At 34.8% G+C, this 26,122-nt stretch overlaps 2 long non-coding RNA genes across 4 annotated transcripts in view; one reads left to right on the forward strand and one right to left on the reverse strand.

The window, feature by feature from the left end:
- LOC107970850 (uncharacterized) overlaps window positions 1-26,122 on the reverse strand; it is a 293,982-nt gene that overhangs the window by 107,110 nt on the left and 160,750 nt on the right. The window lies entirely within an intron of this gene.
- Window positions 260-8,617, forward strand: LOC104005863 (uncharacterized). The gene is made up of 2 exons (XR_679336.3): window positions 260-544; window positions 7,972-8,617. It is a non-coding gene; the product is annotated as an uncharacterized LOC104005863 (long non-coding RNA).

Consider the following 26,122-nt stretch of genomic DNA (forward strand, 5'->3'; position numbering starts at 1 on the left):
TCTGCTCAGGCCATTTTGGTACCGGAAATGACAGAGAAGCCAGAAATGGTAGCCATGCCATGCCATGTCATGCCATTTTCAATGACAAAAGAAGGAAAGAGTTTTCCCTTTCTCTTCCTAGTCCCCAAGGAGAGCGGCTGTAAATAGTAGTATATTAGCTATGACAACTGGCAAATAGCTATGCTGTCCCTATGTCATGGCTGCTTCTGTGGGTACCATTGTGACCCCAGCATGAGTCAAGATGATTATCAGAATGTCTAGCAGATTACCCAGGCCTTGCACCTGGATCACTGGGCTGCCCTAATCAAGGATATCAAAAATGAAGGGGCAGCTAAAGAAAAATAAAAGACACCTCAGAAAGTAGCCTGCCTCTTTGACAAGGGACATGCCTTCAGAGGAACATAACAGAAACCTCTGAGAATTGTCAACAATAAAAAGACTGAGCAACAAGGGAAACTGGTAGGAAGCCAAAGGTTTTAAGAGGTGAGAGTGGAGAAATGCTGTGCTTTTATTGATCCTCTCCAAAGGAACAAACTTAAAAAAGGTTAGTTGCAAATAAAGTGTTTTAAAGAAGAAAAGTTTTGAAATTGTAAGTGCAGTGCTAGTTAGAAGACAAAATTTTAAACTTTTTAAAAAAATTTTTAATGTGTGTGGCTTAAATCTCTGTCCTACAGATAACAAACTCTAGCCTTTGAGATTCTGTGAGTTTATAGAAGAATGAAAGTCAACTGGATTCAAATTAATGTTCAGGATTTCATTCCTCCTAAATGGAAACATAGCATTTCCATTTGTAAAACAATAACTAAATGTTTCTGAAACCTCTTTGCAAAACAAACAAGAGAGATTAGAATTTGGGCTATGCTTATAAGAATTGTTTAAGTTATATATTTTTTCATTTTTATGGACCATTGTAATTGATCTGTTGTTATAAATTGACTTATATTTTAAATCCTTATTTTTGTGTGTTTGGCTTAAGTTTGTTTTTAGAAAGTTAACCAGATTAAAGAGTAATAAAAATGGGTAATACAAGAAAATCATTGCATGACACTCTGTGTTTAACAATGATTATCTTATAAATGTCCTTCAAAGCTGAAGTTTTTGGGAAAAATCATTTAGGGAATATTTTGGAATCTTCCTTTGGAGTGTATAGAATCTGTGGCTCTGGCTGAGAATGGGTCCTGGTCAATCTTCTCACCATCTCTAATAAAATAATTTTAAAGAGATTTACAAGTAAAAAAAGGTTATTTCTTTGAAAATTTTAAACTATTAAAAATTTAAACCTTTAAATTTAAGGCTAAAGAAAGTAAAAGTGGTAGAAACTTATAACACGATAAAATTAGATAGGTTAGGTTGCTTTTTAATTGAGGATTTCTTTAGCTCATTGTCCAAGTTGAATAGAGAAGTACTTTTTGGAAAGGGTAGAATAATTTGTATAATTTTTAAAGGAAGTTATGTGATTTATATAACCAACATGTAACACACATAGATAACACAGATAACGCTGTACTTTATAGCAGTTTCAAATATAGACTAGTACATATCAATATTCTCTGGTCAGGTTTCCAGAGATCAATTTAACCTGGTCTCCAGAAAAAAAAAATTAAGACAAGATGGACAATATAGTTTTAAAATTACATTTAAAAATAAATATTGAACTTCTTCCAATCTGGAAATCAAATTAACACAAACAATTCAATTACCATAATGGTGCAATGAGAAAATATGACTTAAATCAACTACGGAAGCTCACTCTGCATTGTCTGGATCTCAGATTCCTGCATTCTCTCAGTGGGAAAGGCTACACCTGAACTCAGATCCTCAGACTTGTGACTCTTTTCCCCAAGCAGAAGGGTGTGAAACTTCCCACAGGCTTCAAGTTCTCCAGATGCTGGGCAGCTGAATTTCACAGAAATCTGAAAATAGCTGCCATCTATACTCAGACTGTTTGGCACCCAAATAGTTTGTCCCTCTATGACCCCACTCCCAACTCATAAGATTGCTTTCAGGGGCCTCGTCTCTTGAATATAACCCTCCTACATATGGCCCTTTGCCCCAAATTGCTTTTCTGTAAGATGATGAGAGGACAGGGGTCTGTACTCCCCTTCATACTGGTTCCCACGTCCTAAGTTTTTAAATAAAGCCTTTTCCTTAATGTGTACCAAGTGATGAAAACTTGACCTTTGCTACCTTGCATAACAATCCTCTAAGAACATTTTATATACAAAGAACAATTGGAGTCTATGGTAAAGGGGTCTATTCAGTAATCACATTGGCGTGAAAAGAATATAGATTACTTCCTTGCCATGACTTGCACTCATTATTCACAGATTCCATGGTTACAGATTCACCAACCTGTTAAAATTTATTTGTAACCACCAAACCAGTACTCAAAGATGTGTTCATGGTTATTCACGGACATGCAGAGAATAGCAAAACATTGGAGTCAACTGACATTCATATGCCCAGCTGAAGCAGAACAAAGAAACCCTCTGTTTTCCTGTTTCAGCTCTCATACTGTAAACAAGTGTCCTTTCTGTGGTTTATTTAGTGCCACACTTTTCACATTGTTGTGATTTTTGCTGGTGACTTTGCTATTTACAATAGTCCCCAAGCATAGTGTTAGATTGCTGTCTAATGTTTCTAAGAGAAAGAAGGCTGTGATGTGCCTTATGGAGAAAATAGATGTGTCAGATAAGCTTCGTTCAGGCATAAGTTATAGGACTGTTGGCCATGAATTCAGTGATAATGAATCAGCAACACAGGACACCTACAAAAAGAAATAGAAAATTTGCTGATCTGTTTATGAAACCACTCTGGAAGTGTTAAAGTAATATCTACAGTGAATGATGAAATTATGAAAAAGAGGAAAAGTAATTAAATTTGTGGATTCATGAGATGACAACCTATTTTTAAAAAACAAAGTGGACAACACTGTTGTGAGTCTGAAAGCCAGAGAAATTTATGATCATATTACCCAGAGTCAGGAAAGTGTTTAACCCTTCTTAGCTAGGTTGGCTGGCTCACATGTTTTAAAAGGCAATACAAAGTCACAAAAGGCTAAGCTTGCAGATAAGGCGGGTTCCGCAGATCAGGAAGGTGCAGAAGAATTTTTAAAATAACTGCTAAATGTGATACAAGTAGAGGGTTATGTAGAAAAGCAGTTTTTCAATGCTGATTAGACTGGCTTGCTTTACAAGGACTCTGGCAAACAAATCTATATAATGCAAATGGCATTCCAGTTGGCAAAAATATTATGATCAGAGGCTCACAGGAACTTAACCTTACAGTTTCCCTATGAGCAACAGTTCACTATTTGCTAATTCAATTGTTTGTGATGACTCTGTAGAACATTACTAACTCAAATAAAAAGAATAAACTATATCAAAGTCAGTGTAGTAGAGATGTGGTTTTCATTTAAATGCATAGTTGCTAAAATGGTTCTGCTGAGTTTAGCCTGTCTTTATGGAATAGGAGTATTTCATCAACCCTGAGATCTTTTGTCTCCCTCTTGGCTAATGGGTGTTTCTCAACCCTTTAACACTTAAAGGGAGCTGGGCCTATTGCTGCAATACAGGCAGTTAGTAGTAGTAAGTACTTTACTGAGGATAAGTAGATGCCCTTAACTAGTGAAACAGTATGCTCAAATGAAAGTCTCCTGTGTGAAAAAATCTAAACACTATATACACATTCAAATTTTGGAGGAAACTCCAAAACTGCACACACACACAAGCATATATATGTACACACGTGTATACGTGTGTGTGTGTGTGTGTATGTATATATATATATATATATATATATATATGTACATGAGAGGTGACTGACATGTCCATGTTATTGGAAAAGATATATTAACAGAATACCACAGACTGGGTAATTTATAAATGGTAATCTGTAGGCTCACAGTTCTGGAAGCTGTAAAGTCCAATATTAAGGTACAGACAGGTTTGGCAATTCTGATTTCAAGATGGTGCCTCAATTGCTGTGTCCTCTGAAGGAGAGAAAAGCTTCATTCCCACGTAGTGGAAGGCAGAAAGGCAAAGAAGCAATAGGAGGTCAAGCTTGCCCCTTTTGTAATGGCATTAAACCCACCCAAGCAGGCAAAACCCTCATGGCTTATCGTTTCCTAAAGGGCCCACCTCTTAATGCTGGTATAATGTCAATTAAATTTCAACAAGAGTTTTGGAAGGGACAGCACCCCACACAAGGCAGAATGTAAGTACATGCAAACTGTATGCACACACCTCTTTATCTCTGGTCATAAGAGGTAGGAGAGGTCATTCCTCACCACTGCCTCCCCTACCTCCTGTAGAACCATGATATCCCAAAAATTCAACATGGATATATTTAGTTATAAAATTTACAATCCATGGGGTTATAATGGAATATAATGCTTAGAGTCAACAAATATGTATATCCTTTTTCTAAACTACTTAACACTTATTAAAGTACACCAAACATAGTTTAATGAAAATATAAAAGTCTTTCAGTTAGAAGGAAGTAGATTTAAATAATGGCTCCCTGATAAGGATTTTTACCAAGTTAAGAAATGTCTATTGATGTCAGTATTATCATCTCTAAAAGTATAGTACTACACTTCTACCTTTGGCTATGTTAAGCTTGAGATGCTCATTAGACATCCAATTTCATATATATATATATGTCTCCAATTAGATGGGTAAGCAACTGGAAGGTAAGCAACTAGAATTGTGAGTCTGAGATAAAGGGGTAGATCTGGGTTGGAGATACATTTGGATATTGTCAGAACATAGATAACAACACTATGGGACTTCTATGGCATCTCTTAAGCAATGACTGTGGATAGAGAAGAGGCCATAGGACAAAGCTGAGGCACTCTAATATTTAGGAGTTGGGAGGATAAAAGGAATTCAGCAAAAGAATCTTTTGAAAAAGCAGTCCATAGATAGAAATAAAACAAAAGGTTAGTGATATCACATAAGGCAGGTGAATAATGGGTTTCAAAAAGGAACAACTGCCAATTGTGCCAAGTACTGATGAGAGGTTAAACAAAATGAGGACTAAAAAACTGATCTTTGTATTTGGATATGTAGGGATCACTGGTGATGAGCCCTGGTGATTCTGACAAGAGCAATTTTGGTAGAATGTGGGAACAAATGCCAGATTGGATAGAAGAAGAATAAGATGGCAAGTATGGACAACTCTTTCAAGGAGTGTTTTCTAAAAGGCTGCAAAGAAATGAGGCAGAAGTAGGGTGAGGGCTGAAGGAAGGATTTTTTTTAAGATGGGAGATATAACAGTATAGTAATGATCTAAAAAAGATCAACCCTGATAATGTAGGAGGCAAGGAGGACAATTGCAGAAATAAAGTACCTGAACTTTGTCAGGTTCTAGTAGTGGGCAGTTTGGGCTCTGGACAGGAGTAATGGCAGTTTATTCCTCATAATAGGAGGAAGGAAGAATGTTTGAAGACAAACACAGATATCTTGTTGATTTGGTGGTGGGCAGAGAGAAATTAAACTATGCTTGGTATACTTTATTAAGTATTAAGTAGTTTAGAAAAGGGATATACATATTTGTTAACTAAACATTAGTAGAAAATATAAATTCAAGTATGTCTGTTCGAAGTTAAAAGGTAATATGAAATTAAAAACTTTTTAAACCAGAGGGAAAGGGAAAAATAGTTCTCAGAAAGTTCATTCAGTTGACAAAAGACTAGAAAAGGTAAAAATAATGAACTGAAAGATGTGATATTAAACCCTCAACTCATTTCTGAGACTAGTATAATTCTGCTACCAAACTAGATGAAAGTGAACATAAGGAAAGACAAATATCATAAAAGTAGATGCAAACTTGAGACCAAATGTTAACAAATTGTATGCAGTCAGTAAAAAAATCATAAGGAATAGGCAGGCAGGATTTATCCCAGAAATACAAAGATAATTAAACATTACAAAACGTACCATGTAATCTCTGATGTTAACAAACTGAAAAATAAAATTATGTAACAACTTAAATCATGTAAAATATGTAACAACTTAAATCATGTAAAATATGTAACAACTTAAATCAACTTAAATTACATATTTAAGTTGTTATATAATTTTCTATTCGTTATACATTAAGTTGTCCTATATTAGGTTTTTGAAATATATATATATATATATTTGATAGAAATCAAACACCGAAAGCATATTTTAAAACTTTTAGTAAACTAAGAATGGAAAGCAAACTTCTTAATTTTATATAGGGTAACCATCAGAAACTTTAGCAAACCATTTTTTACACTGAAACTCTAAAGGCATTGCATTAAAGCCAGGAATAAAACCAGGATGACACAGTCATTCAACTGTTCAACATTGTAATACAATCTCCAGCTAATGCAATAAGATCTGGAACAGGAAGGAGTGAATAAATAAATAAAGAAGTTGAAAAAGTATACGTATTGAAAAGGAATGGATAAAACTGTCAATTTTTACAGGCAATATTAAGAGTTAACCTAGGAAACACAAGAGAATCAACAGACAAACCTATTCACAATAGCAACAGAAACCACAAAGTACCTAGGAATAAACCTAACAGGAAAAGTACAAAATATTTATGAACAAAACTGAAAAAATTTACTGAAATATGTAAAGAATGATTTCATAAGTAGAAATATATTGGTAGACAGAAAGATTCCTTTGGAAGGATATCAGTATTCCCAGGATTAACTTATAAATTCAATCCAGTCCAATCAAAATACCATAAGAGTTTTGGTTTTTGGCAAAATTTTTAAAATTCAAAATGAACAAGAAAAGTCATAATCATTTTAAATATAAATAAGAGAGATATCTGTCTATACCAGTTAGCCATTAAGACAAGTTCTAAAACCAAAGAAATTAATATAATACAGTAGTTTATAAGAACGAATCAGTAAACACAATAGGTCATCCTGAAGCAGAACCATGTATGTAAATGAAGAGATATTAAATAAGATAAAGGTGGTATCCCAAATCATGTTAGTTCCCTACCTTATAGTATTCTTCAAAAATGAGAGAAAAATATAAGTAAATATGTTATATTATACAGCAGTTAAAATGACTCATAGATGAGTAAGTATGAGTTCAAATATATCCTTTCTAAGACATATTGTGAAATCAAAGCAAGATGCAGACAAACACAGAAAAAGTGAAAAATTACAGATTTCTATGAATGCATTTTGGTTGGTGCAAAGAAAAAGATCTGGAAGGAATATACCAAAGGGATAACAACAACTTATTTCGAGAAGGAGGTACTGAATAAGAATTTAAAGATAGGAAAAAGAATCCTCCTCTCAAAAAATGTCCACATTCTAATCCCTGGAACCTATGAATATGTTAAGTTCATGGCAAAGGGGAATAACGATTGCAGGTGGAATTAAGGTTGCTAATCAGCTGACTTTGAGATAGATTAATCTAGATTATCTGGTCTGCTCAGTGTATTTACAAAGGTCTTTTAAAGTGGAACACGGAAGTACAAGAGGGAGGATGAGACAGATAGCAACATGAGAAGGATTTGGCTCAATGTCGCTGGCTTCAAAGATGGAGTAAGGAGGAAGGAAGTTAAGAAATGTGGGCAGCTCCTACAAACTAGAAAAAGCAAGGAAATGGATTTGGTGCTGGAGTCTCCAAAAGGAATGCAGCTAACACCCTAGTTTTACCCGAGTGAGAGCTGTTTCAGCCTTTTGATCTCCAGAACTGTAAGATAATAAATTTTTAATGTTTAAGCCACTAAGTTTTTGTTAATTTGATCTGGCAGCAAAAGGAAACTAATGCAAGTTGTTAAAAACAAAATAAAAACAATTTTCACCATGCTTACAATGCTTCAGTTTTTAAATATAAAAAACTATGTATGTGTAATTTCAAATGGCTAAGACAAATGGAAAAGTAGTAGCTAGATGTCACCAGGCAGTACTCTTTCTGTTGTTATTATTGTCAGTTTCTGCTTATTTGTTTTGTTTATTTGATACAGCATGATAGAAATTGGCACTAATCCTCATAAGAGAAGAATGTCAGCCAAGCCAGTGAAGGAATTTTGGAGTTCGCTTTGAAGACTTATGCACTCTCCAGCTGGTCACAGACACTACACTCACCCATTTTGTAAATACACTTTTTTTTGTTTTGTTTTTTAAGCTTCTCACTTCAGTATCTACCAGACAGGCTTGTGCAAGGAGTGAACTAGTATTGTATCTGTTAATTTCTTTGCAGGCAAAAATCAAGTTACCAGGAAAATATTTTTTAAAAACCACGAACAGTCTAAGAGCACTGAACATTTTGAATCATTTGCCTTTTCTCAACACTGGATTTTAAGCAAGGAACAAGACTATTCCAGTTCTAAATGCTTTAATGAACAAGGGGTATTGGGTTTTAGCATCAACCTCACTCTGAAGCTTTAACTTGAGTAGCTGCTGTGCTTTGTAAAGCTTCAATCCAATTCATTTGATAACTACAATTACCAAATCTGGGCATTGCTGACTACACAGTTCAAAAAAACAGCATGGAGGGAAGACCTGCTGAGAACCTTAGAATCTATCGATAAGCTCTTGAAATGGTTTAAAGTAATAAACCACTTCAATTGAAAGGGCAATAAAATGTTTTTCGTGTATATATGTACATAAGATTTCCTTCTATTTCTCTTATTTTCAAAAAGAACTTAAGAAAGGTCACAAATGTGCAGTTAGAAACCAGGTACGTTACTAAAATGTAGGAGAGTGACAGATGTTACTATACCACTTCAAACAAATTAACAAAATTGGGAACACTATATTTACTCTGGATTTCCTAGCAGCTAAAATGAAAAGAAAAAAACTCGAATATATAATGACAGCATTAGAAATGTTCATTTCTGCCGGGCGCAGTGGCTCACGCCTGTAATCCCAGCACTTTGGGAGGCCGAGGCGGGCGGATCACGAGGTCAGGAGATCGAGACCATCCTGGCTAACACGGTGAAACCCCGTCTCTACTAAAAATACAAAAAATTAGCCGGGCGCGGTGGTGGGCGACTGTAGTCCCACCTACTCGGGAGGCTGAGGCGGGAGAATGGCGTGAACCCGGAAGGCGCAGCTTGCAGTGAGCTGAGATCGCACCACTGCACTCCAGGCTGGTCAAGAGAGCGAGACTCAGTCTCAAAAAAAAAAAAAAAAAAAAAGAGATGTTCATTTCTATACAATCTTTTTATTACTTGATATAATAAGCCATACTAATCATTTTTCAGAAACGAAGTTTTGTTGGCACTAATGTTAAGGAAGAATTTGTGGCATATGTCTATAAATGAGAAATACTGGGTAAATTAATACGTACTTTTGTAAACCAAGTCCTTCTATAAAATTAAAAGCATACCTAATACTAAATCTGTAGTCCATGAAATTATTTCTCCAAACTGTTGAGATAATAATATATAGCTAAATAGCTTTCTGGGAACCTAATTTTAAAACAGATAGAGAAGGTAGACAACCTATAGTAATAACGAATTAGTTTGTTCACCAAAAAGTTTCTTTACAACATAAGATTCACCAATTGGTTTTGAAAATTCATGGCTAAATTCCCGCATTAGTGCCTTAAGTGCCAATATTCTGTCTTGTGGACAAAACAGGGCTCCAGATATTTTAGAGAACAAGTGTGAGGGACAAACAGTTCTTATTCATCTGTGGAAATGTATAGGCATAACTGATTGTAGACAAACTTCGACAGAAGCATACTGAAACTTTAGAAGTCATTATAGTAAGCATTAATAATTTTCTTTTAAAAATATTTTTTGGGCTGGGTGTGGTCACTCACGCCTATAATCCCAGCACTTTGGGAGGCCAAGGCAGGCGGATCACCTGAGGTCAGGAGTTTGAGAGCAGCCTGGCCAACATGGGGAACACTGTCTCTACTAAAAATATAAAAATTAGCTGGGCGTGGTGGTGCGTGCCTGTAGTCCCAGCTACTCAGGAGGCTGAGGCACGAGAATAGCTTGAACCCGAGAGGCAGAGGCTGCAGTGAGCCAAGATCACGCCACTGCACTCCAGCCTGGGTGACAGTGAGACTCTGTCTCAAAAAAAAATAAAAATAAAAAATAAGTAAAAATTAATATATATACACACACATATAGTTCAAATACATATATTTGAAATTTCTTAAGTTTCTAATTTTTTTTTTCTATTCTCACGTGGTAATTTTTTTATTATGGTCAAACATTTGGCATAAGATCTACCCTCTTAACATATGTTAAATGCACAATACAGTATTGTTAACTATAGGCACCATGTTGTACAGACAGCAGATCCCTAGAGCTTACTCAGCTTGCATAACTGAAACTTCATTTTTTAATTTTTATTTATTTATTTATTTTGAGATGGTATTTCACTCTTGTTGCCCAGGCTGGAGTGCAATGGCATGATCTCAGTTCACTGCAACTTCCACCCCCAAGGTTCAAGTGATTATTTTGCCTCAGCCTCCTGAGCAGCTGGGATTATAGGCACACACCACTGAGACTCCGTCTCAAAAAACAAAACAAAACAAAACAAAAACCAGAAAATTAGTGATTCAGAGATAAGGAAGTTTCACTATTTTTCTTATAACAACAATACTACTTGGTACCTGTGGCACTTCCTTCTTCCCCAGTGGCAGAAACTTTGTAATGGCTGAGTATATATTTTTAAATGTCACACAATGCCCTGGGTGTGCTCCCCTCAGCCGTAATAAACTCCCTCTCCACACTACTACCTGCTTTTCCCACTAGCTTGGAACTATGGCTGAAGATAATTCTCCAGTACCTGCCTCCGTGATATTCTGCCCTGCGTCCTGCCCAGGACCCTTTCACAGCTGCAAGCTGTGTTACTTACTTATTCCTAATGCGACAGTCAGCCTCTAGCACAGTTCTGAATGTCTGAAGGAAGTCTACGGGAAGCATCGGGTCAATTTCCTGCCTCGGACTGCAAAACGGATCTGGACACATCTCCTATCACTTTGTGATACCCATTTTCTTTTTCTTCTTTTTTCTTTTTTTAAAATTTATTTATTTATTATTATTATTATACTTTAAGTTTTAGGGTACATGTGCACAACGTGCAGGTTAGTTACATATGTATACATGTGACATGCTGGTGCCCTGCACCCACTAACTCGTCATCTAGCATTAGGTATATCTCCCAATGCTATCCCTCCCTCCTCCCCCACCCCACAATAGTCCCCAGAGCGTGATGTTCCCCTTCCTGTGTCCATGTGTTCTCATTGTTCAATTCCCACCTATGAGAGAGAATATGCGGTGTTTGGTTTTTTGTTCTTGTGATAGTTTACTGAGAATGATGATTTCCAATTTCATCCATGTCCTTACAAAGGACGTGAACTCATCATTTTTTATGGCTGCATAGTACTCCATGGTGTATACGTGTCACATTTTCTTAATCCAGTCTATCATTGTTGGACATTTGGGTTGGTTCCAAGTCTTTGCTATTGTGAATAATGCTGCAATAAACATACGTGTGCATGTGTCTTTATAGCAGCATGATTTACAGTCCTTTGGGTATATACCCAGTAATGGGATGGCTGGGTCAAATGGTATTTCTAGCTCTAGATCCCTGAGGAATCGCCACACTGACTTCCACAATGGTTGAACTAGTTTACAGTCCCACCAACAGTGTAAAAGTGTTCCTATTTCTCCACATGCTCTCCAGCACCTGTTGTTTCCTGACTTTTTAATGATCACCATTCTAACTGGTGTGACATGGTATCTCATTGTGGTTTTGATTTGCATTTCTCTGATGGCCAGTGATGGTGAGCATTTTTTCATGTGTTTTTTGGCTGCATAAATATCTTCTTTTGAGAAGTGTCTGTTCATGTCCTTCGCCGACTTTTTGATGGGGTTGTTTGTTTTTTTCTTGTAAATTTGTTTGAGTTCATTGTAGATTCTGGATCTTAGCCCTTTGTCAGATGAGTAGGTTGTGAAAATTTTCTCCCATTTTGTAGGTTGCCTGTTCACTCTGCTGGTAGTTTCTTTTGCTGTGCAGAAGCTCTTTAGTTTAATTAGATCCCATTTGTCAATTTTTGCTTTTGTTGCCATTGCTTTTGGTGTTTTAGACATGAAGTCCTTTCCCATGCCTATGTCAAAAAAAGGCAGGGGCTGCAATCCTAGTCTCTGATAAAACAGATTTTAAACCAACAAAGATCAAAAGAGACAAAGAAGGCCATTGCATAATGGTAAAGGGATCAATTCAACAAGAACAGCTAACTATCCTAAATATATATCCACCCAATACAGGAGCAGGCAGATTCATAAAGCAAGTTCTAAGTGACCTACAAAGAGACTTAGACTCCCACACATTAATAATGGGAGACTTTAACACTCCACTGTCAACATTAGACTGATCAACGAGACAGAAAGTCAACAAGGATACACAGGAATTGAACTCAGCTCTGCACCAAGTGGACCTAACAGACATCTACAGAACTCTCCACCCCAAATCAACAGAATATACATTTTTTTCAGCACCACACCACACCTATTCCAAAATTGACCACATACTTGGAAGTAAAGCTCTCCTCAGCTAATGTAAAAGAACAGAAATTATAACAAACTATCTCTCAGACCACAGTGCAATCAAACTAGAACTCAGGATTAAGAATCTCACTCAAAACCGCTCAACTACATGGAAACTGAACAACCTGCTCCTGAATGACTACTGGGTACATAACGATATGAAGGCAGAAATAAAGATGTTCTTTGAAACCAACGAGAACAAAGACACAACATACCAGAATCTCTGGGACACATTCAAAGCAGTGTGTAGAGGGAAATTTATAGCACTAAATGCCCACAAGAGAAAGCACGAAAGATCCAAAATTGACACCCTAACATCACAACTAAAAGAACTAGAAAAGCAAGAGCAAACACATTCAAAAGCTAGCAGAAGGCAAGAAATAACTAAAATCAGAGCAGAACTGAAGGAAATAGAGACACAAAAAACCTTTCAAAAAATTAATGAATCCAGGAGCTGGTTTTTTGAAAGGATCAACAAAATTGATAGACCGCTAGCAAGACTAATAAAGAAAAAAAGAGAGAAGAATCAAATAGACGCAATAAAAAATGACAAAGGCGATATCACCACTGATCCCACAGAAATACAAACTACCATCAGAGAATACTACAAACACCTCTACGCAAATGAACTAGAAAATCTAGAAGAAATGGATAAATTCCTCAACACATACACTCTCCCAAGACTAAACCAGGAAGAAGTTGAATCTCTGAATAGACCAATAACAGGCTCTGAAATTGCGGCAATAATCAATAGCTTACCAAGCAAAAAGAGTCCAGGACCAGATGGATTCACAGCCAAATTCTACCAGAGGTACAAGGAGGAACTGGTACCATTCCTTCTGAAACTATTCCAATCAATAGAAAAAGAAGGAATCCTCCCTAACTCATTTTATGAGGCCAGCATCATCCTGATACCAAAGCCGGGCAGAGACACAACCAAAAAAGAGAATTTTAGACCAATATCCTTGAGGAACATTGATGCAAAAATCCTCAATAAAATACTGGCAAACCGAATCCAGCAGCACATCAAAAAGCTTATCCACCATGATCAAGTGGGCTTCATCCCTGAGATGCAAGGCTGGTTCAATATATGCAAATCAATAAACGTAATCCAGCATATAAACAGAACCAAAGACAAAAACCACATGATTATCTCAATAAATGCAGAAAAGGCCTTTGACAAAATTCAACAACCCTTCATGACAAAAACTCTCAATAAATTAGGTATTGATGGAACGTACTTCAAAATAATAAGAGCTATCTATGACAAACCCACAGCCAATATCATACTGAATGGGCAAAAACTGGAAGCATTCCCTTTGAAAACTGGCACAAGACAGGGACGCCCTCTCTCACCACTCCTATTCAACATAGTGTTGGAAGTTCTGGCCAGGGCAATTAGGCAGGAGAAAGAAATAAAGGGTATTCAATTAGGAAAAGAGGAAGTCAAATTATCCCTGTTTGCAGATGACATGACTGTATATCTAGAAAACCCCGTTGTCTCAGCCCAAAATCTCCTTAAGCTGATAAGCAACTTCAGCAAAGTCTCAGGATACAAAATCAATGTACAAAAATCACAAGCATTCTTATATACCAACAACAGACAAACAGAGAGCCAAATCATGAGTGAACTCCCATTCACAATTGCTTCAAAGAGAATAAAATACCTAGGAATCCAACTTACAAGGGATGTGAAGGACCTCTTCAAGGAGAACTACAAACCACTGCTCAAGGAAATAGAAGAGGATACAAACAAACGGAAGAACATTGCATGCTCATGGGTAGGAAGAATCAATATCGTGAAAATGGCTATACTGCCCAAAGTAATTTACAGATTCAATGCCATCCCCATCAAGCTACCAATGACTTTCTTCACAGAATTGGAAAAAACTACTTGAAAGTTCATATGGAACCAAAAAAGAGCCCGCATTGCCAAGTCAATCCTAAGCCAAATGAACAAAGCTGGAGGCATCACACTACATTACTTCAAACTACATTACAATGCTACAGTAACCAAAACAGCATGGTACTGGTACCAAAACAGAGGTATAGATCAATGGAACAGAACAGAGCCCTCAGAAATAACGCCGCATATCTACAACTATCTGATCTTTGACAAACCTGAGAAAAACAAGCAATGGGGAAAGGATTCCCTATTTAATAAATGGTGCTGGGAAAACTGGCTAGCCATATGTAGAAAGCTGAAACTGGATCCCCTCCTTACACCTTATACAAAAATCAATTCAAGATGGATTAAAGACTTAAACGTTAGACCTAAAACCATAAAAACCCTTGAAGAAAACCTAGGCGTTACCATTCAAGTTTCTAATTAAAATCTCCAAGTTTTGTGCCATATATAGAAGAAACCATTTTGGGAAGGATAGTGGATGTTGAGTCTTCCTTTTCCAACAGTCCTGGGTGTCCTATTTAGGGGTTCATGTAGTTATAAGGATCTTTATTTTGCCACTTCCAACTCATATGACTCAGTCTGGTCAATTAGCACCAACCATTTGCCAGGCCATAATAATTGTTCAGGAGCAGGCATGTGACCCAAGCCAGTTCAATTAGAGTGAACCTCAAAATTTTTCTTGGATTTCTGGAACTAACGTGCTGTTTTCAAATTCCTTTTGAAACTGTGGAGTGTGATTGTGAGACTTGAAATCATGATGTTGATTCTTATTATCATGAACGAATCCAGCCTGAGGGTAATACTGACACAAGGAGGAGGACAGAATCAAAAGAATTATAGAGAAATGGATCTGGAGATCTGATGACATTATGGTCCTCTGGATCAAGCCATTCCATCAAATCAAATTAGATGCTGAGTTTCATAAGCCAGTATATCACCTTATTTAATAAAGTATGTTATTGTATTTTCTATTACTGGCAAGCAAAAACATTCTGCTATTTTTTACTTGTTATCAATGAACCCATTATCATCCCATTTATTTAAAGAAAGTAAAACGCCCATTGCATTACCTACTTTTAAATTGAGTTACATTCTGATGGACCCACAAAGGTAAGTTAGGAAGAAAAATATTGTCACGTAGGTTCATAATGGGACTTGGCTAGGATTCTTTTGGATTGCCCATTTAGATGTGACAATTATATGACAAAATCAATCACTTAATACAGTTAAAGCTTGTTGGCTTTTTTCCTGATAACAATTAGTCAATAAAATCAGTTTCTAAAGAAATTAGAATAATAGAGCTATACTATGAACTAGAAAATTTTGTTTACTTTTTTATAAACCATATCAAATGACATGGTTCCTTTGTACCTCACACATGAACAAAAGAATTTCAATACTTCAGGGATTAATGGTGGTATTACCAAAAAATTGCCTTTTCCCATGTCAAATTCCAACTGAAAAAAAAATGGAATATACAAATCATGAATCAACTTTGTAAAATAAAGGTGAAAGCTATCTACATGCCTGAAAGTTGGAAGAATTTCTGTTAGATACATACCAACAGAATTGATTGATGAAGATACACACAAGACTCTCCAATGAGAGAATGTGGTATGTTCAAGATAAAAGTTAAAGGAATCTTTAATGATACTCCCCCATCCCTGATATCCCTTGACTCAAAGCTTCAGTCTAAAGAGCCTTTGAGCAACAATACTGAGATACTGGAGTGCCACTTTGAGACCCTGATATTGATGACCAATCCCAACGTAATAGACATGTTCAACATGTTCAATGAATAAATTAATGATTATGAACAAAGATCATGAATAACAGATTGAACACTACAAAAACTTAAAGTTAAGATTAAATTCAAGAAATGTTTTTCATCTTGGAGGAGAAAGGCAATAAAGACTAAATAAGAGAAGACAAATGACAGAACTAGGAAATCAACCTGTAAATATCAACAGTTACTGAAAAAGAAAATAAAGCAAGAGCAGAAGCAATATTCATACAATAATGAAAAATCTTCAATGTAATTGAAAAAATATTTCAGGAAAAATTGTTATTTACAAACCCCTAATAGTTAATAAGAAGTATGGTTATTAAGTATTCCGGATTTGTTGGATAATAATCTCAGGAAGAGCTAAATTCCTCTGTTCAAGGAAAGGAATAGAAAAAGACATGGTGATTAGAAAACATGGGAGAAAGGAAAGTCTGGAAACAGTAAAACAGGAAAATAACGTAGCTGAGAAAGACAGGGAAAGAGATCTCAAACAGGTATTTGGGGAGCAAAATGATATATCTCCCAATACAACCATTTTCCTCTATCTCCCCATTAAAATGTTGGTAAAATTGATATTGTTCGTTCACTGGTACTTAATGATGTACTTAGTGTTAAGAGACAACACATTGTGCTCAGATCCTGCCTGAAGGCTATTGTGAGGCAAGAATGGCGGATTCCTGTGATGACTGAGTCACATCTAGACTGCACACAAGGAACTTTCTTGCTCAAAAAAAAAAAAAATCTTTGGTCTAAAAATTCAAAGTTTACATCATGCTTGACATAAACTAACTGAAAAGCATAATATATCTAGGCCAGTCCTATTAGAATTTCAAACTTTCAAGAGAACGACTCACAAATTTTGAAAAAACAATCAGATCATCCACAAAGAGAAAATTTAGCCTGACCCTAACTACACCACCACACCAAGCAGTACAATGGAGTACCATCTGTAGAGTTTTGTTGAGACAAGCGGGGAACGATGTGCCTTGAGAATATAAGATCTAATCAAGATTTTTATGGCTAGAAAGGAACTTACACTATAAAATCTCATGTAGGGGGTAATCACTATGAGTCTCAATGATCTGAAAAAGCTTAACAGAAGTGTTATGCCTCAAAAACAGGCTTTGACTAGAAGGCAAAAGACATAGGCATTTCTAGGTATTTCGGAGAAGAAGTGATCTTAGAGACGATGATATGTAAGGGGGAATTATTGAAGGTGAAGTGATCAAAAAGCTAACAAAGAAACTTGAGTCATGATTGTACATTATAAGAAAATGAGAATTATTGGAGTTTCATGAGGAAAAAGTGACATGAAGCCAACTGTTTCTCAAAACAAAACTGTAGGGAATAGACAGGAGCAACTAGAAACATGGGGCCGAAGGGACAATGCAAAGATCTAAGAGATGATAATGACTGCCTAAACCAAGATGGTGGCAATGGGGGTATTTACAAAGAGGTACAGGTGGGAAGGAATCATTTTGACAAAAGATCTGCTGGGGCTTAGTGTTAGGGTTACAGGGAAGGGATAAGAAAGGTAGTATATGGTTGTACTGTAAGTTCTGACTCAAGAGTTGAACTCAAGTTTATGTACTTATCATAAGATGCTTGAAAAACTCCACACTCAGTAAACTAATAGCAAAATAACCAGTAACCAACCCTTGAATTGTTCAGAGTATATCTAACCATTTTGTAACAATTATATTTCAGAAAGGCAGAAACTGAGAGAAAAAGTAACAATACATTTACAGACCAGTAGAAGGGTGTAAATAATGATCTTCAAAAAAGAAATGGGCAAATACTTAAAGGAGTATGTGCACATGAGAGCTATATAACCAGAAATTATGTGAAGGAAGATGCAAGAGCAAAGAATTAATAGTGATATGGGAGAAGCTGAATCAGTTCCGTAGGTTTACAGTCTGTGTAAGAGAAGTTAATGGAGTTGGAAAAATTATTCTTGAGCTACCTAGACTGGGGTTTTTCACAGGGGTGACCTAAAACCAGCTACTCTGATCGGGATTTTGCAAAAAGGAATTAAAGGTGTTTTAGGTACTGAAACCAATATCTCCGTCTTTATGGAGAGGATTGTGGGTGATCAGAACTAAAAAAGGCAGTGATTCAGGTAGTCTACCATTTTAAATTTTGTTGACAGGTAAGAGAGAAGAAACTAAAGACAATTCTAAGGTTTAAATTCAAATGACTAGAAGAATGATGATGTCATGAACATAAATAGCAAACTCTAGAAGGGAGTTTGATTTGGAGAGGAACATGAATTTAAATTTAAACTTGCTGAATGTGAAATGGCAGCAAGACATCCAAGTAGAAATTTATTACAGGCTGTTGGGAACCTGGAACTGGAGCCCATAGTACAGGCCTGGACTTTAGGATAGCAATAGGTTTTGGAATCAGTTTCAAGAAGGGATATTTAAAACCACTGGGGTTCTAAGAGAAAAAAGTAAAAACAGAAGAAGGGTCAAGGAAAAAACTTTAGGGAAATTCTACATTAGCATCAAAAATAGGAAGAAGGGTCTTACAGAAAACTGGTGAAATATTTGAGAGGAATTAAGAGAACAGATCAAAGACATCAATATAAAGAAACTTTTAAACATGAGTATATGGTCAAAATATACTGAAAAGAGGGTAAGGATTGGGGAAAGCTTGCTGCATTCACTTGGATAGAGATATAGCAATTATAATAGAGACCCACATTAACAGTGGTTTAAACAAAATGGACATGTATTTCTCTTTCACATTAGTAGCCTGCAGGAGGATGATCCTGTTTTATAAGGTTGTCAGAAAGCTAATCTCTTTTGAGCTAATCTCTTATTGCTCCATTATTCCTAGGACATTACTTTCTTTTGTATGGCTCAAGATGACTCCTCACAGCACTCACATTCTAGGAAGCCATGTGGAGAAAAAAAAGGAAAGGAAGGGGGTTGTGATTCAGAAGTGGTATGCATCACTTCCTTCCCCTCCCTTCACATTCTGTTGGCTATAACTTAGTCATATATCTATGACTAGATGAAACATAGTCTGTAGTTGAGTGGTAATATATTTAACAAATAATTCTATTATAATGAAAGAAAGGGAGAACAAATATTCACTGTTACCGTTACTGAATTTACTTAGAGTCTGATTTAGATGACCGTTCTCTATACTCCCATAATAACAAATCATAGCATATACCACCACACTGACCTGAATTATTTTGTTTAAACATTTCCCCTTTCAGACTATCAGCACCTTGAGTGCACGAACTATGACATATTCTTATCTATTGTTTCTATTATCTTATCATTCATCAATAATATTTGGTGAATAAATGAATGAGATAGCTTTAAAAATAGATCTGGTATTAGAAAAACTTTTGTAATTTAAATGATAAGGGATAAAAAATTATTTCCTCTAGTGAATGTGAGAATGTTCTGGCATTCCTTGAAATGGTTACCATAACAGGCACTGTGACATAGACAAAGAAGAAAACAGTTTCAGAGGAGAAAAGAACATCTAACTGAATTGATCAAAATAACACGTAAGGAAAGTACAGAAGCTCAGTATCTGTCATGTGGATACGCACAGTAAAAACCTGTCTGTGACTTGCACGTTAGTGTTCTGAGCCTAGAAAGCCCCATTAGCCTAAACTTCTCCAGGGCAAATGTGGATTTTTTAAAGTATTTATTTGCATTTAGCATCTGTGAGGTATTTTGTGTGCACATGCATGAGTGTATGTGTATGTGTGTGTGAATGAAGCACCATAAAATAGATATTTCTGATTAGATTAAGTTATAGGTTTATAAGTTTCCACTGTAAAGATCTCAGTTTGTGATTAAAAAACAAAACAATGTTCACCTATGATTCTAAGTTGCCTTGAAATCAGGAGGTGCATCTAGGTGAATAGTTACCATAGCCAACACTTGGTTTTCAATTATTCCTTTGACAGCTTGGTAACACATGTACTGAGCTCAAGGACTATAAAACCAACTTGGCCCCTCAGAAGAGAGTTAGCAGTGGCAAAACTAGATTAAAATTTGAGCCTCAAAGAAAACAAAATTGTCTGCTGCAGTCAGCTGATGGCATGGGGTATATAAGAACAAAATCTATATGCAAAAATTAGCACTAGGAGTACCTTTTTCTAATATTGTAAAGATATACATCTACTGGCAGCCAAAAATCACACTTAATGCTGAAATATTGAGTCAGTCTTATTAAAGTTCAGAACAAACAATGATGTTCTGGAAGTTCTGAAAAACACATTAAGAAATTGGAAGAAAGTACCAAGAATACAAATAATTGCAGAAAATAAAATTATATACCCAGGAAATCGATCAAAAAAATTAGAATAAGAAAGTTATAAAAATGGCTGTGAATAAGACTATATATATATTTATATGCACATATATACACATGTATACATATACCTATATATATTATATATAGAATGTTATAATCAACCAGTAATAATCAGAAAATAATATATAATAATAAACAGGATGTTTCATATAGACAAAACAAAATAAAAAATCATACAATATACAATATATAGGAGCAACATTAATGGTATATATAAAATCCGTATGAATAAGATTGTGAAACACAGCCAAGCAAGAGGGTCAAATATACCTGTTTTTCTATGGTAAAGTTAGATGTTATTGCTCATTATAGATGCTATAGATATTATTGGCTACTAGAGGAATAAATTCTTAATTAATTGGTTTGCTATAGTTTAATATAATTTGCTTTAATGTAATTCTAGTCAAACTCTCAATATTAAAGATACAATTCTAATAAGTAAGATGATAATAATATAAAATAAAAATTAGGCAATTTTGGGTTGTAGAAGATATTTCCAACCATAATTACCAAAAACAGATACCATAAAAGAAAAGATATTAATGTAAAACTTCCATACCAAAAATCCACACACAAGAAAAATAATGGCAAAAAACAAATTGGAAAAAAAATTTAACTTTTTTACTTACAAATAGCAACATATTCTTATGGTAGACTTTGCTAATGCTAATGCCTGTCCTATATCTACTTTCTGCTACTTCTTTGCTTCCAGATCCCATATTGTGTTTGGCAGCAACATGCCAACTATTTTCTTTACTCTTGTAGTTGGATGTCCCTGTAACCATGTTTGGTCAATGAGACATAAGCAAAACTCCCTGGTTGGGGCTTCAGGGAAAGCCATGTTTTCCTTATTGAAAGGAAAAGTGTAAGCTGCCATGTGCTTTTTGCCATTGAGTCTTTCTGTCTTCCTTTTTGATATCTCAAATTGATGCCTGGAGGTGTAACAGCCATCTTTGACCATAAGAAAATAAAAGTCACTCACTAGTAAGAGTGAAGCATCAAGAGGACAATCTAGTTCCTTTAGTGCCTGCACCAGACCTGAAATGCCATTGCTGAACTTGTTATGTGAGAAAAAATACCCTTATTTGGTCAAGCCATACCATCTGGTTTCTGTTACATGCACCTAAGCCAAAAAAAAAAAAAAAAAACACTTAATATTTTAACAACTACAATTTTTTAAAGAAAAAGATGAACACTCTAACAGGAAAGAAATGAACTGAACACACAAGATACAATTTTAAAACTACAAAAGTCAAACATGGAAAGTATTGAAAACCATTAACAAAACAATTTTTAAACAAATTACCATTATTAAATGATTAAGATGCAAAGATTTTTAAAAAAGGTAATATTCAGTGTGGTGGTGGTTGTGAAAATGTTATCAGATACTGCTTATGAAAGTGTAAATTAGTAAAACCTTTCATAAGGCTTTTTATTGTGCTGCTTTTAACTATAAAATATGCCTATTCTTTGGGTCATAGGCGCAAATATAAAATATAAAACTTCTAGAAGAAAACATAAAAGAAAACCTTGTGACCTTGGGTTAGGTGATAAGTTATTAAACACAACTCTAAAAGCATACTTCGTAAAGAACAAAAAAAGCTGAGTTTTATTTTTTCCACATAAAAAACTTTTACTCTATGAAAGACATTGTTAAGAGAATGAAAAGTCAAGCCATAAGTCAGGAGAAAATATTTACAGATCACGTATCTCAGGAAGATACATCCAAAATATGTAAAGAATGCTCAGTCATTGTAGATAGAAATGGAAAATGGTCAGTCACTTTGGAGAGAAGTTTCTTGTACAGTTAAACATATGCTTATAATGACCCTGAAACCTAAAGTGCATTAAGAATGACAGAATTAGAAGTATTAATACATGCAACCAAATGGATAACAAATATAATGTTAGGAAAAAGAAGCCAGACACATGAGTATACATGATATGATTCCATTTATGTAATGTTCTAAACCAGGAATAACTAGTCTATGGTGTTAGAATGACTATGACTCTGTGAAATAAAGTGTTTATTTGAGGTGGGAGGTGATTTATAAGAAGACTTCTGGAGTGCTAATAATGCCTTGCTTCTTGATCTGGAAACTGTGTTCACTCTGTGAAAACACAAGCTGCCCATATATAATTTACAAACTTTTTTGAAAGAAGTTTTCCTTCAATAAAAAGTTTACCAAAAGAGAGGAGAGTGGATTGATTAAATTGTCATACATCTATGCAACAGAATATCCTTCAACCATTAAAAATATAATTTACTATTTATAGAAAATATGCTCAATAAAAGTAGGAAAAGAAAGAAATTACAAAAGAATGTGGTTTGACCCCATTTTATAAAAATATTAAAAGTACACATATAAACAAAGATCTAGAAAACTATACACTGAGATATCAATTTTGGTTGTCTCAGAGATGCTTTGTGTTCCTTGCGCTAGTGTTCACTGTTAAATTATTGCGTGATGAGCAAATATTAATTTGTATGAAAATAAATTTTAAATTCATGTAAAAAAAGTAAAAGTAGGGCCCTTGGCACTACAAAATATCCAATGTAACATAGTAATTAAATGGTGTAGGAATAAATATATGAATAAGTGGAAGAGAATCCAGTAATAGACATAAATTTTAATATGATAAAGGGAATGCTACAAATATGTATCAAAAGGAGGAGTATTTCATAAATAGTTCTAGGAGAATATTTGGAGAAAATATTAAGTCTGTATACCTTATGTGAAGAATCAAATTCCTAAAAAATCTAGAAGTAACTGTAAAAAAAAAGAAGCCATAAAAAATATAGACTAGAATAATAGAGGTAAATATCATTCTCTGGTTGTGAAAGGACTTTATATAAAAGACTTTTGATAACATAAAATGAAATGCTCTTTTACTTCAAAAGAAATCATCATCAAGATTAAAATGCAAACAAATTGGGAAGCATGGTTGCTATAAATATGACATATAAAGAGCGTGTATACTGATATTTAAGATCTTAGAGAAACTTGTAATAAATGCATACAGATGCCCACAGGAAAAATAAGAAAAGAACATGAAAGTCATGAATCACAGAAAAGAAAATGTACATGTCTAATAAACAGAGAAAAGATAGCTACATGAAGCCCAGTCATAAAACATCCCTCCCCAAAACTAATGCAATGAAAAAGATTAAACAAAGAAAAAAATGGCATAGGAGAAATCTGTTTTCAGTAGCAGCAACCAAACAAGAAAAGAATTATAACCTAATGGCAGGGAAGCACTTTCATTCCCAGCCAAGACATAAGAGTGACCACATTTTGCCTTCTTACCTGAAAGAACTGAAAACAGGACAAAGAGTATAAACAACAGTTTAATACATCAGTCATCAGACAATGGAAGACAATGATCAAGGAGAAATGAGAAATAAATAAGATAATCCTTAAAACTGTTCCAACTTACTATCTTAAGAGAGCACCTAGGCTACTATTCAGCAAGGGGAAACAAAGGCAGAACCCGCAGATCTCTGCAATCGAGGAGATAGAACTGGTATTCTGGAGAGAAAAAAAGCAGCCAGAGTTCTCAAAGCGCAGAATATTATTAGAGAGACAATGGCACAGAGAATTCCAGACATCTTCAGAAAATCCACTTTTAGTCTTCAGCTTATTACTGATTAGTATTTAATATGTGCTTAGGAGAGAAGCACTTGAGGACAGAGAAACAACCTCACAAAAAGATTAGGGAGAACAATCCCAGGAATTTACATGGGGTTGGGGGTAGTTCCTGTTCTCAATAGCTAGAGTATAAGAAATTTCATAATTCATAGGGCATCCAGCAGGATACTCAGAAGAGTTTTGCCTCAGTAGTGGGGAAATTATCCATAGACTAAACACTGCCCTGGTCTCATCTAACAAAGCTTAAATGCAAAACCCAAAAAAATCCAACTTTTCCCAAGTAACTTTACTGCATCCTATAACAAAGATCAAGAATATGTGTAGGAATAAAAAAATACATAGCACTCAAAAAGGTAAAAATTTTAATGCTTAACACCTAATCATAAATTATCAGGCATGCAAGAAGTAGAAAAACAGAACCCATAACAAGAAAAAAAAATCAATCAATCAAAACCAGCCCAGAAATACTGATACATAAGATAGAATTAGCAGATGAGGTAATCAAAATGGCTATTATTACTATATTCTATATGTTCAATAAACTAGAGAAAAAAATGAATACATTAATTAGCAACATACACACATATATAAATATATCATATCATTAACAACAGATTAGACATTGCAAAAAAGATTAATGAGCTTGAATATAAGAAGAGATTAGTGAACTTAAATGCAAAAGAAATTATCCAAAATTAAACATGGCAAAAGACTGAAAATAAAGGAACAGAGAATCAGTAAGGTAAGAAACAGTTTTTAAAATATTCAAAGAAATATTAATTGAAAATTTTCCAAATATGATGAAAACTATAAACCCAGAGATTCAACAAGCTCAAGGTATTCAAAACCAAACAACAACAAAAAAAGCAAGAAACTACACTAAAGCATATCAAAAAACATTGATTGAAACTACTGATAAGAACAACCAGAGAAAAATAAAACACATGACATACAGAGGAAAAAATATAATGATGACAGAAGATTTCTCATCAGAAACATACAAGTCAGAAGAGAATGGAGCAACTCTTTCAAGGCAATGAAAGAAAAAAAAAACTATCACCACAAACTTCTATTTTTAGGGTAGAGGGAGAAGAAGTTTTCAAAAATAAAGGCTTTTTCAGACATTCAAAAGCTGAAAGAATTCATCAGCAATAGACCAGCACTATAGAAAATATGAAAGGAAGTTCTTTAGATGGAATAAAATGATGCCAGATGGAAATTTGGAAACTGCACAAAAGAATGAAGAATACTGAAGATGGCACTTTTGTTGGTTAATATCCAAAATTTTTTCATTATCTAAATATCAATAACAGTTAACCAATTGTTTAAAGCAAAAATAATAAAGCCTTTTAGGATTTATAACATATGTACAAGTAAAACAGAGTGATAACACAGGTATGAAGGAATGAGATAGAAGTTTACAATCATAAAATTCTTATACTACACATGAAATGGTGTAATATTATTTGAAGGTAGACTGTGATAAGTTAAAGTCGTATATTTTAAACCACTAAAATTAGACAATAAAGAGTTATAGAAAATAAGCTCAACAAAGAAGATAAAGTGGAGATAAAAAATAATCTAAAAGATGGCAGAAAAAGAGGAAAAGAAGAACAAAGAATAGATGGAACAAATAAGCCCAACCATATTGACAATCACATTAAATGTAAATGGTCTAAACAGCCCAAATAAAAGTCACAGGCTGTCAGATTAGATAAAAAAGCAAGATATAGCTGTATAATGCCCATAGTAAACACACTTTAAAGATAAAAATATGAATAGATAATAGCAAAAGAATGGAAAAAAGATATATCAAAAGAAAACGGTAATGGTAATATTAATATCAGACAAAGTAGGTTTCAGGTCAAAGAATATTAACAGGGATAAAAAGCATCATTTCATAATAATAAA

Source organism: Pan troglodytes, chromosome 2, assembly GCF_028858775.2.
Source record: "Pan troglodytes isolate AG18354 chromosome 2, NHGRI_mPanTro3-v2.0_pri, whole genome shotgun sequence".
NCBI lineage: Eukaryota > Metazoa > Chordata > Mammalia > Primates > Hominidae > Pan > Pan troglodytes.